The following is a 6,191-nucleotide window of genomic DNA, read 5'->3' on the forward strand; positions in this document are numbered from 1 at the left end:
CTGATTGGATGAAGATAGCAGGAAAGCAGAGGTTCAGAGGAACGAAAAGCATCTCCATTCGCTTATCTGAAATTCCTACCAATGATTTACATAAGTACCTCTATCCCTATTTTATTATATCATATTCGAAAACTCCATAATTATTTTATATCCGCCTGCCTGAGATTTACAAGGTGACCATAGCTTGCTTCATACCAACAATCTCCGTGGGATTCGACCCTTACTCATGTAAGGTATTACTTGGACGACCCAGTGCACTTGCTGGTTAGTTGTATCGAAGTTGTGAACCATGGTATTGGCACCATGTTCTTGGCGCCATTTCCAGGGAAAGAAAGAGCCATGAATTCTACATAATCAAAGCGTAATCACGATTGCGCGTACCAAGTTGCTCACGTTGCCAGGGATTGTTTGAGCCTGGACATCACAATTTCGTGCACCAAGTTTTTGGCGCCGTTGCCGGGGATTGTTTGAGTTTTCGGCAAGCTTTTGGTCCGGTAACATCAGTGCCAAGTTTGGATCCGGCAACAGCACCAAGTTTTTGGCGCCGTTGCCGGGGATTGTTCGAGTTTGGACAACTGACGGTTCATCTTGTTGCTCAGATTAGGTAATTTTCTTTTTATTTTATTTTCAAAAATTTTTCAAAAACCTTTCAAAAATTCCTCACTTGTTTTCGAAAAAAAAATGTTTTCAAAAAATAAATTATTCTATGGCTTCAGAATTTTTAAGAATGAATTCTAGTGTTTCATGAAGCATGTTGAAGCCTGGCTGGCTGTAAAGCCATGTCTCAATTCTTATACTCAAGAGAAGAGCTTCTTTATCTTTCTTAGCCAATTGGCTGTTGAATGTAAGGAATGTCAGGCGTGCCATGTCTGAGTTACATACTAAAGCTTGGCTGGCTATTAAGCCATGCCTGACCCTTTGATTGGAGCTTTAGAGCATAAGATTTCTGGAATTCATATTAAAAATTTTGGAATCCTTATCTTTTATTTTTCACAATAATTTTCGAAAAAAAAATTAAAAGAAAATACAAAAAATCATAAAATCATAAAAATAAAAAATATGTTTGTGTTCTTGTTTGAGTTTTGAGTCATGTTATAAGTTTGGTGTCAATTGCATATGCATCTTGCATTTTTTCGAAAATATCATGCATTCATAGTGTTCTTCATGATCTTCAAGTTGTTCTTGGTAAGTCTTCTTGTTTGATCTTGATGATTTTTTGTTTTGTGCCTTTTCATGTTTATCATATGCATTCTTGAATTCTTAGTGCGTAAGCATTAAAGAATTCTAAGTTTGGTGTCTTGCATATTTTCTTTGCATTAAAAATTTTTCAAAATTATGTCTATGATGTTCATCTTGACATTCATAGTGTTCTTGGTGTTCATCTTGACATTCATAGCATTCTTGCACGCATTCATTGTTTTGATCTAAAAATTTCATGCATTGCATCTTTTTAGTGTTTTTCTCTTGCATCATAAAAATTCAAAAATAAAAAAAAATATCTTTCCCTTTTTCTCTCATCAATTTCGAAAATTTGAATTGACTTTTTCAAAAATTTTTAAAATCTAATTGTTTCTCATGAGTCAAATCAAATTTTCAAGTTGAAAATATTATCTTTTTCAAAATCTTTTTTTCAAAAATCAAATCTTTTTCAAAATTTTTGGTTATTTTCGAAAATTCCAAAAATATTTTTCAAAAATCCTTTTCTTATTTTTATCACAAATTTTCGAAAATAACAATAACAATTAATGTTTTGATTCAAAAATTTGAAGTTTGTTACTTGCTTGTTAAGAAAGATTCAAACTTTAAGTTCTAGAATCATATCTTGTGATTTCTTATGAATCAAGTCATTAATTGAGATTTTAAAAATCAAATCTTTTTCAAAACTAATTTCAATCATATCTTTTCAAAAATATCTTCTTATCTTATCTTTTTCAAAAATATCTTTTCAAAATATCTTTTCTAACTTCCTAACTTCTTATCTTTTCAAAATTTGTTTCAACTAACTAACTAACTTTTTGTTTGTTTCTTAACTTTTTCAAAACTACCCAACTAACTCTCTCTCTCTAATTTTCGAAAATATCTTCCCTCTTTTTCAAAAATTTCTTTTTAATTAACTAATTATTCTTATTTTTATTTTTAATTTTAAAAATTTTTCGAAAAAAAATACTAACAATTTTCAAAAACCATTTTCGAAAATCACTAACTCTTTTTCAAAATAATTTTTGAAAATTATCCCTCCCCATCTTATTCTATTTATTCATTCATATCCTAACATCTCATCTCACATCTCTGCCATCCTCACAGTTGTGTTTCTTTCTTTACATCATATTCTTTGTCTCCCTCTTTTCTTCTACTCACACAGGGATCCCTATACTGTGGTATAAAGGATCTCTATTATTATTATTATTATTTTCTGTGCCTTCTTCTTTGTCATATGAGCAGGAGCAAGGATAAGAACATTCTTGTGGAAGCAGATCCAGAACCTAAAAGGACTCTGAAGAGAAAATTAAGAGAAGCTAAATTACAACAATCCAGAGAAAACCTTTCAGAAATTTTCGAACAGGAAGAGGAGATGGCAGCCGAAAATAATAATAATGTAAGGAAGATGCTTGGTGACTTTACTGCACCTAATTCCAATTTACATGGAAGAAGCATCTCCATTCCTGCCATTGGAGCAAACAACTTTGAGCTGAAACCTCAATTAGTTTCTCTGATGCACTAGAACTGCAAGTTTCATGGACTTCCATCTGAAGATCCTTTTCAGTTCTTAACTGAATTCTTGCAGATATGTGATACTGTTAAGACTAATGGAGTAGATCCTGAAGTCTACAGGCTCATGCTTTTCCCTTTTGCTGTAAGAGACAGAGCTAGATTATGGTTGGATTCTCAACCCAAAGACAGCCTGAACTCTTGGGATAAGCTGGTCACGGCTTTCTTAGCCAAGTACTTTCCTCCTCAAAAGCTGAGCAAGCTTAGAGCTGATGTTCAAACCTTCAGACAGAAAGAAGGTGAATCCCTCTATGAAGCTTGGGAAAGATACAAATAGTTGACCAAAAAGTGTCCTTCTGACATGCTTTCAGAATGGACCATCCTGGATATATTCTATGATGGTCTGTCTGAGCTATCAAAGATGTCACTGGACCATTCTGCAGGTGGATCCATTCACCTAAAGAAAACGCCTGCAGAAGCTCAAGAACTCATTGACATGGTTGCTAATAACCAGTTCATGTACACTTCTGAAAGGAATCCTGTGAGTAATGGGATGCCTATGAAGAAGGGAGTTCTTGAAGTTGATACTCTGAATGCCATATTGGCTCAGAATAAAATATTGACTCAGCAAGTCAATATGATCTCTCAGAGTCTGCATAGAATGCAAGCTGCATCCAACAGTACTCAAGAGGCATCTTCTGAAGAAGAAGCTTATGATCCTGAGAACCCTGCAATAGCAGAGGTAAATTACTTAGGTGAACCTTATGGAAACACCTATAACTCAACATGGAGAAATCATCCAAATTTCTCATGGAAGGATCAAAAGCCCCAACAAGGCTTTAATAATGGTGGAAGAAACAGGTTTAGCAATAGCAAGCCTTTTCCATCACCAACTCAGCAACAGACAGAGAACTCTGAACAAAATGCTTCTAATTTAGCAAATCTAGTCTCTGATCTATCTAAGGCCACTGTAAGTTTCATAAATGAAACAAGGTCTTCCATTAGAAATCTGGAAGCACAAGTGGGCCAGCTGAGTAAAAGGATCACTGAAATCCCTCCTAGTACTCTCCCAAGCAATACAGAAGAGAATCCAAAAGGAGAGTGCAAGGCCATTGACATAACCAAAATGGCCGAACCCAAAGAGGGAGTGGAGGACGTGAATCCCAAGGAGGAAGACCTCTTGGGACGTCCAGTGATCAATAAGGAGCTTCCCTCTGAGGAACCAAAGGACTCTGAGGCTCATCTAGAGACCATAGAGATTCCTTTGAACCTCCTTATGCCATTCATGAGCTCTGATGAGTATTCCTCTTCTGAAGTGAATGAGGATGTTATTGAAGAGCAAACTGCCAAGTTTCTTGGTGCAATCATGAAGCTGAATGCCAAATTATTTGGCATTGATACTTGGGATGTTGAACCTCCCTTGTTCATCAATGAACTAAGTGATCTGGATCAACTGACATTGCCTCAGAAGAGACAGGATCCTGGAAAGTTCATAATACCTTGTACCATAGGCACCATGATCTTTAAGGCTTTGTGTGACCTTGGTTCAGGGATAAACCTCATGCCCCTCTCTGTAATAGAGAAACTGGGAATCTATGGGGTGCAAGCTGTTAAAATCTCATTAGAGATGGCAGACAACTCAAGAAAACAGGCTTATGGACAAGTAGAGGATGTGTTAGTAAAGGTTGAGGGCCTTTACATCCCTACTGATTTCATAGTCTTGGATACTGGAAAGGAAGAGGATGAATCCATCATCCTAGGAAGACCTTTCCTAGCCACAGCAAGAGCTGTGATTGATGTTGACAGAGGTGAATTAGTCCTTCAATTGAATGGGGACTCCCTTGTGTTTACAACTCAAGGTCATCCTTCTGTCAACATAGAGAGGAAGCATAAAAAGCTTCTCTCAAAACAGAGTCAACCAGAGCCCCCACAGTCAAACTCTAAGTTTGGTGTTGGGAGGCCACAACCAAACTCTAAGTTTGGTGTTGGGGAGTTTCAACAATGCTCTGAACATCTGTGAGGCTCCATGAGAGCCCACTGTCAAGCTATTGACATTAAAGAAGCGCTTGTTGGGAAGCAACCCAATGTTTATTTATCTAACTATATTTTTCTTATTTATATGTCTTTATAGGTTCATGATCATGTGGAGTCACAAAATAAATATAAAAATTGAAAACGGAATCAAAAACAGCAGAAGAAAAATCACACCCTGGAGGAGCATCTGTTTGGCGTTCAGCGCCAGAACAGATCATGGTTCTGTCGCTGAACGCCCAAAATGGGCAGCTTCTGGGCGCTGAATGCCAGAACAGGCATGGTTCTGGCGTTCAACGCCAGAAATGGCACACAAATGGGCGTTGAACGCCCAAAATGGCCACCAACCTGGCGCTGAACACCCAGAGTTGTGTGCAAGGGCATTTTACATGCCTAAATTGGTGCAGGGATGTAAATGCCTTGACACCTCAGGATCTGTGGACCCCACAGGATCATCTCAGGATCTGTGGACCCCACAGGATCCCCACCTACCTCATCATCTCTCTTTCCATTCATGATCATCCCTTCTGTTTTCCATTGACCACTCACATCCATACACCTACTACCTTCAAAATTCAACATCTCTCTCTCTCTCTCTCTCTCTCTCTCTCTCTCACCCAAATCCCACCCATATGGCCGAATACACACTCCCATCCATCTCCTCCATATCTTCTTCTTATTCTTCTATTCTTTCTTCTTTTGCTCGAGGGCGAGCAACATTCTAAGTTTGGTGTGGTAAAAGCATAGCTTTTTTTGTTTTTTTCCATAACCATTGATGGCACCTAAGGCCAGAGAAACCTCTAGAAAGAGGAAAGGGAAGACAAAAGCTTCCATCAAGGGTCTATAGCTCAGTGGTAGAACATTTGACTGTAAATCAAGAGATCCCTGAGATACCTCAGGGGATACATTTTCTTCTACACAATTATTGGAAGCAACTAAGGGTGGAACATCAAGAGCACTCCATCATGCTTCATGAAATAAGAGAAGATCAAAAAGCAATGAAGGAGGAGCAACAAAGACAAGGAAGAGACATAGAAGAGCTCAAGGACATCATTGGTTCCTCAAGAAGGAAACGCCACCATCACTAAGGTGGATTCATTCCTTGTTCTTATTTCTTCTGTTTTTTATTTTCTATGTTATGTGCTTATCTATGTTTGTGTCTTCATTACATGATCAATAGTAGTTAGTAACTATGTCTTAAAGTTATGAATGTCCTATGAATCCATCACCTCTCTTAAATGAAAAATGTTTTAATTCAAAAGAACAAGAAGTACATGAGTTTCGAATTTATCCTTGAACTTAGCTTAATTATATTGATGTGGTGACAATGCTTCTTGTTTTCTAAATGTATGCTTGAACAGTGCATATGTCTTTTGAAGTTGTTGTTTAAGAATGTTAAAATATGTTGGCTCTTGAAAGAATGATGACTAGGAGACATGTTATTTGATAAT

The 6,191-nt window shown here is 37.1% G+C and overlaps 1 non-coding gene across 1 annotated transcript; it reads right to left on the minus strand.

Annotated features, from left to right (window-relative positions):
* Nucleotides 1-2,968: 2,968 nt before the first annotated feature.
* On the minus strand, nt 2,969-3,076 carry LOC148563920 (small nucleolar RNA R71). The gene has a single exon (XR_015883957.1). It is a non-coding gene; the product is annotated as a small nucleolar RNA R71 (small nucleolar RNA).
* Nucleotides 3,077-6,191: the final 3,115 nt, after the last annotated feature.

Source organism: Arachis ipaensis, chromosome B5 (assembly GCF_059453495.1).
Source record: "Arachis ipaensis isolate K30076 ecotype BB chromosome B5, ASM5945349v1, whole genome shotgun sequence".
Taxonomy (NCBI): domain Eukaryota; kingdom Viridiplantae; phylum Streptophyta; class Magnoliopsida; order Fabales; family Fabaceae; genus Arachis; species Arachis ipaensis.